Raw genomic sequence first — 18,017 nt, 5'->3', positions numbered from 1 at the left:
TATCACTATACCTTCTGTTTTTTATCCACCCACTGAAACCCCAGTCCATTTTCTTTGCTCATCACAGATTCTACTGCAAAACCATTGTAACCACGAACTTCCACCTCCAGCTAGAGTCTGATGTCTGATGACTCTGATCTAATTTTTCTCTCCTTAATGCCTATATTACATCACACCACAGCACCCTCATAGCTTTTTACCCTTCTGGTTCATCTCTTATCCCTTCCATTCATTGTCCTTAATTCCTAGCTCTCCAACTTCCCATCTCACCCATCCAGAGCCGGTGTCCAGCTTCCATGTCCATACTTACCTGACCTACAAGACCTCCCTCTTTCTGTATAACCTGTAGTACAGCTGTCCCTTATCACTAAGTCATTAATCTCTCCTAATTTATCTTTAATCAAAACCTAAATAGCTTGACGTCTTTGCCATACTATACTGGTTGTGAAGATGTACTCTTTCTTCTTTCATCTTTCTTGCTCAGTTTCCAGATATCTATAGAACCCTCTTTTGATCTGTTGTTTTGATACCTTAAGATCTTGTCATACTTTGTCAGTTTCTCCGTTAACCTGTTGGTGAAATTTAATTCCCTTTCCCATTCTAAACACCTTATATTTTGCATTCTATATCTTACCTCTACCTTATCTTTATACACACTGTTTTATAATTCTTTGATCTCATATTTGCTATATTCCTTTGATTCTGTGGCATTTCCTTAAATCTAGCCATTGCAATTATGATCACATGAGGTACATTTCACAGCTATTTCTGTTTTTCTAGATTAGATTTTAGTTCTCTATTAGCTGTTCCTTCCAGTTCATGTGATGATGGAAACTTCTAATATGGTAGATGGTACTAACTACACAGTGTTTCAAAGGAATGTCCAACTTCTGAAAGGGTTCACAACCTCTGACTGCAAAGGAATTACATAAATATATGGTGTGGCACTTTGACAGATATTGTCCTCCTAACAGACTATATCAAAAATCAATCAGATGTGATCCTGTAACTGCTGTTTTGATCATGTAATTGTTATGCACTTCCTGCACTCCAGCAATGAATATAACCATTCTCTGGGGTCACACCAATTGTGAGAAAGAGGAAAAAAGTTAGACAAATCCACAAATTTCCCATCCCTTTCTACAAGTAACCATTGCCTAGAGTTCATTTTCTTCAAACTAGCCATGTCAATAACTCTTTTGCACAGCTTATGTAACTGCCCTTTGTTTTTATGCCCAACCTACCCCACACATACATACAGCCATGAATGCTAATCACCTTTCTTGTGTAATTGCCAAAAGTGCAAAATAAGAGCCACAGTAATCTATTTCACTTACAATTAATCATAGAAATAACAGCCACAGTAATCTACTTCACTTACAACTGTAGTACAGAAATAACAGCCACAGTAATCTTCTCCAATTACAACTATAGCACAGAAATAAAAGCCATCATCTACTTCACTTACATCTATAACACAGAAATAACTACCATAGTAATCTACTTCACTTACAACTATAGCACAGAAATAACAGCCACAGTGATCTACTTCCCTTACAGCTATAGCACAGAATTAACAGCCACAGTAATCTACTTCACTTCAACCATAAGATACATCAGCCCTACATCAACTTCTAAAAACATTACACAGAAAAAAGATACACGTGTATGATTGTATGAGTAGGGTGTAGTATTACCACTGCCCACATATCTGTTTATTTCTACAGAAAAAATATTATTGAGAGCATCACCATAAATATATTTCAGCTTAGTGCCTTCGGGCATAATGCTGTTCCACACAACCCCAAATGAAGCTGCACCATTGCTTACTTAGTTGTGATCATCCTAAATGCCATTTGCTTTTGTGCACCAACAGACCCTCACCATAGATAACAACTTCTGGTGATCATCTTTAATCAACAAAAGTGGTAAAAAATAAAAGGCAGTGACAACAGTATAGATAAAGTTGTAGGATTAATCCCTTTGGTTTGCTCTTAACATACTGTTCGCCAAAGAAAAAAAAAATGTCCCAGCCATTGCTCTCAGAAACAAAAATAAATGTTAAGGAGGGGACAAAGGTCCATAACTATTGACAAATTTGAAACATTTCACTTCTGTTATGTACTTGGAAACTGGCTAGAATAACATGTTTAACATTAGCATCCGTTCTTCTGAAGTACAAAGTCTGTAACTCAAAAGTCTGTTGTTATTAGTGTTTGCAATCTTCACTAATTTAACTGAGAAGAAAAGTACGAGTTATAGCCAGCCGCAGACTCGCTATACCAATTTATGAAACCTGCCACAGCCCACATCTCATAATGCAGCAGTCCACAGGAGATACACACCAAAATAGCTAAGAAAAATATTATCTAACCTGATTTAAGTATAAGATAGCAATAATAAGGCAAGTTGCAGAACTACTGTCTTTCCAAAACTAAAGTGGTTGGATTAAATTTCTCAAAATGTATCCTTTTCCCATACCTCTCAACTTCTTAGCTCAAGAATTCTGGACAAAACCAAAAATAATGGGAGGTGGGGAGGGGCAAAGGCCCACAACTGGGGCAATTTTTAAATATTACTCTAATTCACTTAAAAGGCTTACTGAATAACAGGCTTTACATCGACATGTATTTTTGAACAATAAAAATATGAAACTCTAATGATTGTCATAACTAACTTACTGTAACCCTCAGTGCCTTACCAAAAAATCAACTGTTTTAAATGGGGCAAGGCAATAATTTGAGACATCAGCCAGTGGCGGAGCCAGGAATTTAGAAATTGTACACCATGGAACCATGTTGCACTGTCCCCCACTGTAAAATACATAGGTTATGTCAGCATACTGAATTACACTGTTAAACCACTCTGCACCCCTTCCATAAAATGTATAGGCCATGAGTTGGCACAGCAGTACATTAACTCTTTGACAACATCAGTCTGAGGAAGCCATTCTGGTGAAAGCGCTTACTACTGCATGCAATAAAGAAGGTTTTTTATCGTTTTGGACGTTGTGGACTGCTTTCTGGTTTTGCTTTTTATTTGCCATTGCTGCTTAGTACTACTTGCTGGTGTCTGCAGAGGAATGCAGTATTTTTGTGACTTTGCGAACAAGCAGTGTTGAGTTTTACAAGCCCTCACGTTCCTGTACACAAGGTTTTTATTTTTATGCTACATGTTTTAACAGGAACGTGGTCTCTCTGTGCTTGCCTTTTATTCTTGATTTGGTTTATTCAGCACCAAGTGCCTATGCCAAATCACAGCAGCCATTTCTAGAGTATGAACCACACCAGTGACAGTATTCAGTTCCAAGCCAATGTGCTACATCATGGCAAATAGTTCCACAAGTCCATTCACACAAATAATATGTGGTACTAACATTTTGCAGTGCCACAGCTGGAAAAGGGAAACATAACATAACATTCATCTTCTGCACTCAGGCAAACTAGGGCAGCACATACAGTATACCTTAACACTCTAGCCATGGCTGCACTAACAACATTAATGCATCTAAACCCATCACAATTAGCACCCCATGAATTCATAGACTAAAATATTTTAAGAGCTATATAATGAGCTCTCAAAATTCAAATGCAAAATTTCCGGGCCCCATGCAGCTTCAGCTGTCACTTATGCCAAAGAACTTTATTCTCCAGCCTAAGAATCAACATCAATCAAGCAGCACCAATATATCAGGGAACATAAAAACAAACCATCTTGGTAGAATGTGACATTATTGAGCTATGTAATAAAAGAAAAATCTAATTAGGGCTTATAAGCAAAAATGTGAAAATTACTATAAGGACGACCATAGTGGAACACAAATTAAAATTAGCACCGGTAGTCAAAGATAAAAAGAAATCAATCTTTAACTACTAAAACTGTTCAACATAAGCATAGCTACAAGGTATGTCCCTGAGACATTATGCCCCTCCATAAAGTGTCCCCATCTCAGATCTCAAGAACTACAGACCCATCAATCTAGTAAGTGCAGGCGGTAAACCCAAGTAGTGTATTAAGTTGTATCTGATGTCATAAGCACCAACTTAAGAATTAATGTTCTAGACCTGCAGCAATATGGTTTTGTCATTAGGAGATCATGGCTATTTGACTTAGTAAACTTTTCCAAGAAAGTCACTGAAACTGTAGATAGCAGCCATGCAGATCATTTAGTGTACCTGGATCTAGCCCACATCTTTGACACTACTACCCATGCTGGTATTCCAGTTAAGCTTAAATGGCTAAACATAAACCCCTATGTTGTAAGAGAGAGATAGAAAACTACCTGATAGATAGATAGATAGATAGATAGATAGATAGATAGATAGATAGATAGGTAGATGATAGAACCCATGTAGTTAAAGAAGCAGCTGCCACCTCAGAAAGGTAAAATCATTCCTCATGGACCATACTGGAATTCTTTCTGTTCGGTATCCAGTTGCTGCATCTCCATACCACTAACTGCAATATACTGTTAACTAAATATGTTTATAGGTTCATCGGTTCATAGGTAGGTACTAGGCTATCAGCCCGAGGGCCTATGTAATCCTAGCCAACAAGGTTTCCTGGCTTACGCCACCCAAAAAAGCTATTTTCCTGTGCCACTGTCGAGCAGAGACACAGAAGTGATCCTCAGGATGTATTTCCTATTTCCCATCCACTCATCAAAATTTTTCTTGAAGAGTGCTAATGAAGAACTTTGCTTGACATAGATGGGTAGCCTGTTCCAGAGTATGGAAAGTCTCTGGGATAGGAATCTATTCCTCCAGCATGTCCTGTTTATTGTGGTGACAAGGTTTAGGCCCCTAGAGCGTGTAGCTCAGAGGGATTGGGGTTTCTTTAGGTGTAGCATGTCCAACAGCTCTGGGTTTTACATAGCTTTATATGTTAGGCAGAGATCACCTCGGAGTAGTCAATATGCTATGGAGTAAAGCTGGAATTTTTTGAGACGGTCAGTGTAGGGCATTTGTTTGAGGCCAGTAATCCTCTTTGTGAGGTACTTCTGTGACCTTTCCAGCTGCTGCAGATGTCTTGTGAGGTACATTCCAAAAGGGGCGTTGTACTCTATAATGGGTTTAATGAGTGCCGAGTAGAGGGGAACAATGACCTCTTTTTTTCTGGATGAGAACACTTTTATGATGAGGTGTGCCATGTAGAAGGACTACCTGATTACTGTGGTGATGTGACTATCAATGGACAGGCTACTGTCCACCTGGGTCCCAAGATCTCTTAACACACATTCGGTGTTAAGCAGACTGCTGTCTATGTAGTAGTTCATGGGTACAGAGTTTTTACCAAAGGGGATGACAATGCACTTTTTGGCATTGAGCTTGAGGCCATGGCTCTGACACCAGGCATCTGTCCCAGAGAGGCCCTTCTGTAGGATTTCAACATCATTTGGGGACTCGACTATGGGTCCTAGTTTGCCGTCATCTGTGAACTTCATTAGCCAGAGGCCTTCTGTGTTAGCCTGTACTTCAGAGAAGTATATACCAAACAGGAGAGGTCTCAGGACTGAACCCTGAGGTACTCCACTTGTCACTGGTTTGAGGTCAGATTTGGAGTGTGCAACTTTTACAGTGTGGGTTCTGTCAGTGAGCCAGTTAGCAACCCATCTTGTGACATAGGGATTTATACCTAGTTTAGTGAGTTTAGCTATAATTTCAGAATGGGGGATGGTGTTGAAAGCCTTGGTGAGGTCAAGATAGGCTGTGTGAACCACCTTACCCTCATCTACGGCTTTGGTGACTGCCTCGAAGAAGTCGATCAGGTTCAGGAGGCATGATCTGCCTTTCGCAAACCCGAACTGGGTGGGATCCAGAGTTTGGAGGTTACCAATGTCTTTGTTTATGAGTTCCGTGATGATACATTCCATGGCCTTGCAGACCAGGCTCGTCAGGCTAATAGGGCGATAATTCCTGGGATCAATGGTGGCTCCCCGTTTGTAGAGTGGGATAACTGTTGCTGTATGCCATTCAGTGGGCACAAAGCCTAATGTGAGGCTATGAAGTTAAGATGTTGATGTCATTTACTCATCAGCTGATACCAGCAAGGGATAAACTATACAAACCAATAGTGCATTAGGAAATGGGTTTAAGTTAAATGCAAAGACATGTATTATTGTCACCTTTGGTAAACAAAACATGCTAACACTTTATATTGTATTTGCCACCACACTCCAGAATAATATGCTTAGCAGAGATCTCAGCTCCCTAGTAGATAACTACCTGTCTTTTGTCCACCACAAAGCAACAGTAGTCAGGATATCCATCTGCCTAGCCCAGTTTATAAGTCAAGGTACCTCACCCTAGTCAAAATAAGTTATTCTTCTTCTATAATATACACTGATCAGACCAGTTATACAATATGATGTCCCTATTTGTATGCAATTATCCAAACACATCACAAAGTTACAGTCCCCAAAGGGTGTTGTCTAAAGAGATCATCAGGCTGGAGATCCTCATATACCAACACAGGGTTGAAACTTTTATCTACACATTCTGTTTTGTACAGAGTCCTGTGCTATAATTGATGTCTACTATTCTGTGTCATTGATGATTCAATTCTCCATGATTTCCTACAACTCCACAAAACAAATGGCTCCACAAACATGAAATCCAAAGGCTTTAATTTCCATTAACAAACAAATAAGACATGCTGCAGGCACAAATTTATTATGCAGTACTCTCCCACCTCTGGAATATGTTACATAAAACAGAGTGATATCCTTGCTTGCTTTAATGCAAGCCATGACTGTTAGATGGACACCCATAAATTCAACCCCATTATGGCTTGTTTGCTCCTCCTGGGGACTGGAGGTAACTCTGTACTGTATACTCTATGACTCACTGACTCTATAAATATGTACAGTGACCAGCAATTTCCTTTTTTCTGATCATAGGAACAGAACATGGGTAGTCAACCCATGCCCTATTACCATGCCAAATAGACTCCTGTGAGTGGGTGCCCTTTGCCAATGCAGCACTGTGATCAGTTGCTATCTCACAGAGATTACTAAGAATTGTGCAGTCTAAGTGACTGCAACTGGTTGCCCTTAGTAACTACTTGTAGTGCTTTCCTAGCAATCTTTAGCTTAGTAGTCATGTGACTGGAGACAGACAGGAATTGTTGGGCTGTTGCAGGTACATTTTTAATTACTTTCACAATGTGTGTGGGCAGAGAGGGGGCTCTAGCATACCCCTCACCTTCTTTCCTCAAGATTTCTGGATATAAGGAAAACTAATGGGGGACAAAATCATGGAAATAAGGACAACTAATAGCTGTTACTCTAATTCAGTTAAAAAGTTAACAGGGCAACAGGTGCATTAACACACATTTTCTAAACAATAATAAATATTAAAGTTTAATGTCTAGCATAAGTGATTTGTCTGTAATCCTCAGTAACTTTCCAGAAAATCAGGGACAGGGCAAGCAATGTGAGGCAAAAATCAGAGGTGTTTGCAAAACCGGGTGCAGTTGAACTGTATTGTTCCCTGTATATCTCTCAATTTCTTTGCTCAAGAATGCTCCACATAGTAAAAATAATGGGGGGCAAAGCTGTTAAATATTACTCTAATTCACCATAGGATTTGGCATCAACATGCAGTTTCTGAACAATAAGAAGTATGAAACTCTAATGCCTGGCATTAAGGACTTGTCTAAAATTTTCAGTGATTTATCAGAAAATAAAAAAACTTAATGAAGGACAGAGGAAAAAAATGAGAAAAAGACCACACACACACACACACACACACACACACACACACACACACACACACACACACACACACACACACACACACAGCACACACATGCGCGCGCGTGCACACACACACACACACACACACACACACACACACACACACACACACACGCACACACACACACACAAAACACACCTTTTAAACACATACCCCAGGATTTAATAAACTCCATGTAGGTACCATGTAGAGCCACATGTGTACATGGCCACGGTCCCCCTCGACAGCATGCCATGCATATTACTAATGGCACACTGCAGAGGGAGAGCTGAGGAACATGGATATTGAATCAGTGTTGTTTGATTTTTTTTTTTTTAAATGCACGCACAGCTCGTAGCACAGCAATGTCAAGCTGGGCTCACATATAGACAGCTGACACCTGCCAGACATCTAAAAATATAACTGGATGTAATTAATAAGCATAATGACATTTTATGTGTTTTATTTTGTTTTTCTTTTATTTTCTTTTGTCATTTGTGTGATGCAACGTGGAATGCAGCTAAGCTAAGCGGAGCTCATACATACATGACAGATACCTGCCAGACATCTAAATATAGAAACCAGATGTAATTAATTATCTATTTGTGTGTTTATGCATGTTTGCATGGTGCTCAACACAGATAGCAGGTAGCTCAGTGGTATATGTGAAGGTATACTGGATTTCTTAATATCCACGTAGCTTAATGGGCGGCATTATGGCTGTATGTGTAGTAGGTCCAGGGTTCAAATACATAGAAGTCAGAAGTCTGTATTTCACTTGCACACATTATGGACAAAATTTTAAAATATGGCTCTGCTGCACTTTGCTATGCACTGCTAATTCATGCTAAGCACCGCATAAACATGTTAATGGCTGCCAATGTTTACATGGTGCTCAGCTTAGCTAAAATCATGATTGCACATGTTTGAGTACTACTCAGCTCTGCTTGGCTGGTTTGTGTCCTGCTAAGCACCATTGCACTTTTTTGAATGCTGCTCTATGATGTGTAAGGATGGGAAAACAGCCTATATAAAGCATACTAGGCATGGATTTTGCAGAAACCATTGAAGTCCATCATCTATTGATATGGCTGGTGGTGTTGGAGAAGATGTGTGCTTTTGGGTGAAGCACTGGGGCATTCAGGATTCCAGGGTCATGGATGGGTTTCTTGTAAAAATACAGGAGGATAGGCTGCTGCAGGACAGTTTCCAGGGCTCAGAGTGTAAAGTGGAGGTCTGAGACTGGCTGGCCAGAGAACTCACCAGTGTTACTGGCATCCCCTGAACAGATGTGCAGTGTTGTCACCACCATGATGACCTGAAAATACAAAAGACCGGAACCTTGGACACCTGGGTCCAAGAAGTAAGGACAGGGAATGCCCTCAATTATGTAAGTACTTTTTCCTCTGTTTTACCAATATGTAATCTGAATGTCTGCAAAACTGGTATACATAATGGTGTGCTTTTCTCCCAACAGCTGCAGCTGAGAAGGATTCTAATGTCTAGTCTCATGCCAGGCACCTAGCCAGGTTGCGCCATGAGCGTGGTGAGTATGGATGTATTATGCCAACTGTAGTGCAATAAGCAAGAGAGAGTAAAGCAGTAACTGCAATAAAGTTGGAATTAGAGCTGTAGTGCAATAAAGTTGGAATTAGAGCTGTAGTGCAATAAATGAATAATAACTGTAGTTCAATAAAAACAAGAAACAATACCAATGATAGCAAGAAAAATGGTGTACATCAGAATTGTCTTGTCATAAACATTGTAGTAAAGCTGTATGCATTGAGTCTGTAAGGAAAGGTTGCTGCAGTCAAGTATAACACTGTAATAGCTGTAGAATACAAATCTAATGGCTGCAAACTATATTGCTTAACTCATAGCACTATTCAAGGCTTTCGCTAAGCCAATAACAGTCAGATAATGCTCTGTCTTCCACAGACATCAGGTAATAAAGGTATATGGGTGAGGTAGCCCACTCCACAGCCAAATATTGTATGTGTGGACTTCACAGATATTGCAAACCAATAACAGTAATATGTGCTCGCCTGTATTGTTGGAAGTGAAATAAAGCTGTAGTAATATATGCAGTATGGTTGTATACCATGAATGTGTGTTCTATTGGCACTCCAGTCTAGTAAAACATTGTAACAGTACTAGAATACTAGAGGAAAGTCCTGTAACATGTATTGCACAATTCATAGTATGTTTCCAGATGGTCTTCAGGCAAGTATCAGTCACCCTGCAGTCAGTAGTGCCTCAGTAGCTCAGTCTGTTAAATTCCTTGGACACTGTACATTTTGTCACACACAGTCCTGGGTTCGAATCCAGTGCTATGTAGCAAAACATTTTCAGTATCAGTCACATAATGCACACAATCTGTCTCTCCCCAAGAACACAAAAATGTGATGGGTGAGTTAGCCCATATTATGTGCAGATAATGTGTTTAGATCTCACAGAGTGTTATACTCAATAGCAAGAATGTATGCATCAGCATTGTTGATTCAGAAATAAAACTGTGTAATTCCAGTATGGCTATATCTTTTGCTTGCCTGTATTATGCTGCTGCAGTCAATTATTAAAGTATTTGCAGATGTCTCCCAAGGTCACAGCTAGGGGGTTCTACTCCCTTGCCTGCCAACTAAGGCATGATATATGTCTAGTTTAATTACTGTGCACAAACATGCCTCTCAAGTGTCACAATTTCTTGTAACGTAATTAAAACTGGCTAATCCATCTGTCATATGTGTACTAGACAAATTATTACCAGGAATGCAATGTATACCAAATCCATTTACAGAAACATTTTCTTGGGTGGTGAAAGCCAGGGAATCTTTTTGGCTAGGCTTATATAAGCCCCAGGGCTGATAGCCTAGTACCTATGTATGAACCTATGAACCTATGAACAGAACACTCTGGTAGTTATATAACTCTACATTATGTGAAACTGTTCTGAGTAGTTGTGTACCTGCATTTTTTAATGCTTGCCCCTTATTGTCTCATGCTATCAGCTTGAGAGGCACGTACATGCTACAACAGCTATAGGAGAATTGTAGTCACTGCAATCACAACTTTCAGTATACATCTGTAGAAGTATGGATGACCAATGTTGTCAGGGATATCATCTGCAATCCCACTAATGGAATGTTTTTCTCTCTCTCCCCACCTCTTAACTTAATATTTTCATTATTGTAATATATTATTATGACCTAATATTAACATATTTTGTTAAACTAACTATATGTTGGAAAATGTGGTTGATTATTGTTATGTTTTTATTATGATTTAATATTAACATATTTTGTTAAACTATCAATATTTTGGAAAATGTGGTTGATCATTGTTATGTTTTATTATGATTCAATATTAACATATTTTGTTAAACTAACCTTTTTGTTGGCCGTATGGTTTACTTCACACTGGCATGCTGTTACCATACTGACTGTTATGTTACATAATGTTGTGTTGTACATAATATACATTATTATGTATTTGGATTAATAAATATGATATTCTATTCTGTTAATACTAACAATGGTTTTGTGTTACTAACTGTAACATAATGCTTTACCTCATGCCCCACAGCACGTCAAGATAGGCAAGTTCCAGCTGATCTCCTTACTTTGCCTTAACTGGCTGTGGGACCGGGTCCCAAGTCATCTGGGACCCAGACCAGTGGTGCTCCCTTTGCTGCCCCTGCACTACCTGCAGTGTCAGGTAGTACCCCCCAAGGGGACGGGGCCCAGTACCTCTCAGGGAGTGGTGGCAGTGGGAGAGAGGTCACCCGTGATGAGCTACCAGTCCTGGTGTGCAGGATAGTCCACTGTGGCTATGACCAATACCTGTGCTGGATTGAGGGCATGCTGGTTGACCTGGTGGGGCAGTGTTACCCTGGTGCCCAGCCACCAGCGCAGCCACCCTCAGGGAAGTGAAGGAGCAGTGCCAACCATCCCATGGATGAGGATGTGAGTCCTCATTGGTAAGATCAGACCATAAACTAATCTCACTGGATATTCACATCCCGACTCCACCCCCTGCCCTGAAAACCACAGTGAAAAACTTCTCTAATGCAAATTTCACACTCCTCAAAACCAAGGTGGAATCCTTCAAAGCCCCCGGGCCTGTGGAAAATATGGCCCAGACCGCAGAATCCTTTATAAATGAATTCTATGAACACCTTCAGGAATGCATGAATCATGCAATCCCAAATAAAACCAAGTCCCAATCCTCCAAAGGCAGACGTCCTGTCTGGTGGACCCCAGCCATAAAGAAACTATACAATAGAAGGAGGAAGCTACTACATGATAGAGCAAAATCCCAAAAAGGGAAGGCATCTCTGATCAGTATTAGCAAAAAACTACAGGCACTCATAAAATCGTCTAAGGCCAGCTTTGAGAGAAAAAATGCACAGGACACTAAGGATAATCACAAGGCTTTCTTTAGTTATGTTAGGAACCTGGGTGGTAATTCCCAGATATGCTCAGAATTAGTCCAAGATGACAAAAAAATACATTGAACCCACAGACATTGCCAACATCCTAGCTGACAGGTTCAGCACAAACCCCCCCCCCACCAAAAGGGCAAATATCTATCCCAGCAGAGTGCTGCCCCCCCTGACATCTCAGATGCTCAGGTAAGAGCTGCCCTATCCAAAGCAAAAAAACATAGCATCAATGGGACCAGACAGTGTCCCGGGTTGCATCCTACATGAACTCCAAGAAGAGCTAAACCCAAACATAAAACTACTGTTCAATCTCAGCCTTACTACAGGATATGTACCCAAAGAGTGGCATACAGCAACAGTGGTCTCTCTCCACAAAGGTGGTGCCTCAACGGATCCTGGAAACTATCGCCCCATAAGCCTGACTAGCTTGGTCTACAAAGCTATGGAAAGGATCATCATGGACCTCATAAATAAAGATATTGGGGACCTACAGACACTGGATCCTACCCAGTTTGGCTTTGTTAAGCGCAGATCCTGCCTCTTAAACCTGGTTGATTTCTTTGAAACAGTCACTAAGGCCATTGACGAGAGGAAGGTGGTCCACACAGCCTACCTGGACCTCACAAAAGCCTTCGATACAATACCCCACTCAGGCATTATAGATAAGCTCACCAGCTTAAATATAAACCCCTATGTCACTAGATGGATTGCAAACTGGCTCAAGGACAGAACCCACATGGTTAGAATTGCTGGAGCAATGTCAGACTCCAAACCAGTTACAAGTGGCATCCCACAAGGCTCAGTCCTGGGACCTCTCTTGTTTGGTATATATTTCTCAGAGGTGCAGGCCAACACGGAAGGACTGTGGCTGACCAAGTTTGCAGATGACTGCAAACTGGGCACCATAATTGACACTCCAGCCGACACAAGCATCCTCCAAAAGGGCCTCATAGAAACAGAAAACTGGTGCCAGAGCCATGGCCTCAAGCTAAATGCTAAAAAGTGTATAGTCATCCCCTTTGGCAAAAACAAAGTGCCCACAAATTACCACATAGGTGGTAATCCATTAAGTACAGAATAAGTAATTAGGGACCTGGGGACCCAAGTTGATAGCAATCTCTCATTTGACAACCACGTGGCCAAAGTGGTTAGAAAAACATTTTATATAGCCCACCTAATCATGAAGGGATTCACATCTAGATCAGGGAGGTCATCGTGCCTCTTTACTCATCCTCATCAGGCCCATAATTGAGTACAATGCCCCTTTGGGATGCACCTTACCAGACACCTGCCGCAACTGGAAAGACCCCAAAAGTACCTCACCAACAGGATCAAAGGGCTCAAACAGATGCCATATGCTGCCCGGTTAAAGAAACTCCAGCTCTACTCAGTGGCATACCGCCTGCTCAGAGGCAATCTGTGCCTGATGTATAAAGCCATGTCCAACCCGGAATTAATGGACATGCTGCACCTCAGAAAATCCAAATCCCATCGAGGTACGTGCTCAAGAGACTTTAACCTCAGCACTGAAATAAATAGGACATGCTGGAGGGACAGATTCATAACCCAGAGGCTCCCTTCACTCTGGAATAAAATCCCAGTCCAGGTTAGGCAGAGTCCCTCATTGACTCTCTTCAAGAGGAATCTTGATGAGTGGATGTGAGATCGTAGGTTTACCCGGGTATCACTTCTGTGTCACTGTTAGACAGAGGCACAGTATACTAACCTCGAAAAAGGGCATAGCAAAATTATTTTAAAATGGGTGGCGAAAGCCAAACACACTCTGGCTAGGCTTATAAATGCCCTAGGGCAGATAGCCTAGTATGAACCTATGAACCTATGAATCTATACTGCTGCTGTCTGGAGTCACATGGGACTAAGATTCCACAATACCCTCCCTGTCAAAGGTGTTTGCCCACCCTCATGTGTCACACACCACCTCTGTCTGCTGTCTTGTCTGCTTGCAAATGCATCTTCACCTACCCAACTTACCTCCCCCACATGTACCTATGTCTCTGCCCCAACATTTCATTCTAGCCTTAAAAAAAAAAATGGGCACCTGTCCCAAAAAAAATATTGTCCCATACATAGCTCTACATTTCACACACCTTTCCACTGGACACACGTAATATAGTTAAATTGGCTTGACAATGCAATTGTGTTGTCCTCACCTCTCTCTCTGGTCTTTGAGAATCCAAATTCATGTACAAATCTGTCAAATTGCACAGTTGTTGCTTTACAAGAAATAGACAGCTATGGTTCTTTCCTACACCCTTCTTGCACATCTCTCCCTGCCTTTCAATATGTTTTCCTCCTGCCTGGCTCATTTCACCACTTTTCTATCTCCTCTTTTTTTCTTTTCTTTATATTTTTTTAGCACAGAGCTGCACGGCCGGCCATGTCATGCAGCTTCACTTAGCTCAGCTAAATAGAGCTATAATGAGTATATGTGTGTTTAACATTGTAAGTCAGATGTACAAAATAAACACCTCTGCCATGTTTCGAACCCAAGCTCATTGCACCTACAGGGGACTACATGTACCCACCACACCACATAACTCTAAATTAAAACAGGTGGTTTAAATAAAACATAGTGATTGCCAATTAAAGTCATTAGGCGTATTTCAGTGGAGCTGTGGACCGTGCCACCCCATGCAAACTGGAATAAACAGTAATGGAAAAAATGGAAATGTACCTTGGATTCTGGTGCAATAGTACATCACTAGACAGCCAAACACATGATAATGGATGTAATTGAGGCCTGTGATACGAGGTAGATGTGCTCTTTTATCAGTAACATGTAGAAAGTCACCAGCTAAGGCATTCATTGAAAAATAAGTGTTTAACTGGGACTCTGGTACAGAAATACATCCGTATAAAGCCATGCACATACTGATGTAGATAATGTTTGAGTGTATGTGTGCACATATATCTTGCAAGTACACCTGCTGTAACAGCAACTCAGTAGCTCAGTCTGTTAAATGACTGGTATACAGTACATTTTTCCACAGACAGTCTTGGATTCAAAAATTGTTGTGCTGCATTTCAATTACATTATTGTGAAGACAGCAATTTATGGATAAATAATACACTCTTTATCCACAGAAATCACTGCAAATTAAATAGCCGCTTTTCAGTGCATGAAGTCAGAGGCCTGCAAGTAGAGACACACTTCACATATCTGTATAGCAGTACTGCATGTCACCTAATACTCTGTTATTGACACAGTTGCCTAACATCCATACCTTAAACACATGAATTCAATGGAGTGTAAAGGGTACCCACACCCTGGCACTGCCTCTACAACAGGGCTGACACAGATACACCTACAGCTTGTTGTCGTCCAAAGTGTCCACGCTATCTGCCTATGTCTACTACCTGCAGCAGCAGCTGCAGCCTGTGGTACACACAGCTCTACGAAAAGGCTTTTGCTACAGACCTCCCCTCTGTGATGATGTAATCTCCTCACTCCAGTAGTGTCCATCTCAACAGCTGAGAAAGGGGCCCAGGTCTAAATGAAGGCCTTATATATATTGCACAGTGCATACATGTCATTGGCTAATGATAGTGCAATTCAGCTACTTTGGCTGCAATTAGCATTTCAGAACCACAGATTAGTTTAGAGGTTATCACCTGATGATGGGTGGCATGTTTAAAAGGGAGGCAGCTGGCTGTGGGGAACCATTCTGTAGAAGACCATTCTCTCACAGAGCACGTCTTTGTAAACCTTTACCAGACACACAGTTCAACAGAAGAGTATTGCACTCTTGCAGATATGCAACTGTTTTTGAGTATAATAGGATTCAGATGGGAGGATAGAGGTATGGAGAATAGGGATTACAGCAGTAAGCCAGTCATAGACCTGTGGTAATGACATTTATGTGATACCTTGCTGACTTACACATACAGGGGACGTACAATACATCAGGGTGGCATTGTCTTTTGTCAGTGTGGCACACTGGTGTTGTTGGACTGTCCCTATATAGTGGTTGTTATAGCACACTATTTCTTGTCTGGCACTGTGTCTATGACATATTATTGTGTGGTTGGCTTTAGGGGACACACTACAGTGGACTGGAGTGTTGGGTGTATGATCATACAGCAGAAGCTGTCATGGCACACAGGGAATACCATGGTAATAGTACTATCTCAGTTATATCCACACACATAGTATGTTGTCAGACTGTGGGTTATGCCATGTGTGAGCAAGCAGTGGATAGTGCTGGCCATTTTGCCCTTGCTGTAGCTGTATATAGTGGATGTCCATGTATCTGCTCCTGTAATGTGTTCCTCTTGTGTTGTCTTTTAGGAATAATGTACCACAGATGACAACCAACCTTCCTGGATGCAGGGAATGAGATAATCTTGCAAGTACTAAGGCAGCATCATGACATCCTGTTCTCCAGGGGAAGACATAATAGGGAACAGCAGGCTGCATTGTGGTCAGACCTTGTCCATGACATTAATGCCACAGGCCAGCAGGGCAGGACATATCAGCAGGTTCGACACTGGGCAACTGATATGATTAACACTGCATGTTAATGGGCAGCAGATATAACCAGGGACTGTGCTGTCACTGGTGGAGGACCTGCAGCAGAACAACAACTCTCAGCCACTAAGGAATTCCTGGCATACCTAGGCATATGCAACAGCTCCCAGGCATCCATCACACTGTACATCATGGAGGTGGGTGCCGCAGTTTCCACAGCTGAGGAGCATGCAGGTAAGCTTACTGTGATCAGTATAGTAATACTGTAGCAGTCAGTGTGCCAGGTTGTAAATACATTTATATAGGGGTCAGGTCTTTGCTCTTTGGGGGGGTGTAACCTCAGGTATACACTCAATGCATATTGGGACCAATGCAACAAGTAACACAGTAGCTACTGTAAATGTGAGATATATGGACGTATTGCCTTGTTGTGCTGCAACATGCAGCGGTACTGACATTACCCCACCCTCAATGTTTTACAGGTCTCTCAGCTATTGCCCAAGGCCATGGTCTTGCCCCTGGTAAGTATGACACCTGTTTTGTTAAGGAACAATTATAGTCTGGTATGGTTAAGGGCCAGAATAATGCCCTATGTACATGTAATTATGTGTGTGGACAGTGTAGGATTTTTTTAAATGCCAGTCTGGAAGAGGTACCTAAGGTTTCAAGAGGGGGTAGTCACAGGAGTGCAGTTCAACAAACAGATACACTTTGGTAGTTACAGTTAAGAGCAGATAAGGCTTCTGGTTTAAATGAGACAATTAATCTAAATTGCCTTTTAAAATACAACATGTTGAAGGCAAATACATTAGGGAAGGAAATGTGTATTTCTATATAATCGTGAAAAGTGTTGAACTGGGTTTTATGTTTTGTGTTTTCAATTTTAGTGTTATACTGAGTAAGTAAAAGGTGAATATTACTGGTCATGTTTGACTTGATTTACTTCAAGTGATGGATATAAAGGTCCTGAGTTGAATTTGAATTGTGTTCCAAGGTAGCGCTTTGTGGATGAAGGAAGAGGAGGCAGTTGTTTGACCGCTAATGCAGTTGTGGGTCTTCATTGTTAGGAGTCTTGGATGCTTTTCATATACAATAGTGCAAGTATTAATGTACTGCTTTTCTCATTCTTATTGCAGGTGACCATAGGAGTTGGAGTCTGTCCCCTACACAACCTTATGTCACTGTCTTCTCGGACACTGATGATGATGGTGGCCATAGTGAGGCACAGGTGGGGTGTCAGGGGCTAATCCTGTCCCAGATGTAGACATCACTCTTCTGCTCCCACTGGCAATGCACACAGTCTGTATGCCCACATATACCCCATCCCCGGAGGACAAAGATATTGGACAGT

This window comes from Protopterus annectens, chromosome 11.part0 (genome assembly GCF_019279795.1).
Source record: "Protopterus annectens isolate FY-2018-M chromosome 11.part0, PAN1.0, whole genome shotgun sequence".
Lineage (NCBI taxonomy): Eukaryota > Metazoa > Chordata > Ceratodontiformes > Protopteridae > Protopterus > Protopterus annectens.
The sequence above is the reverse complement of the archived record's forward strand: the minus strand, read 5'-3'. Positions refer to the sequence as shown.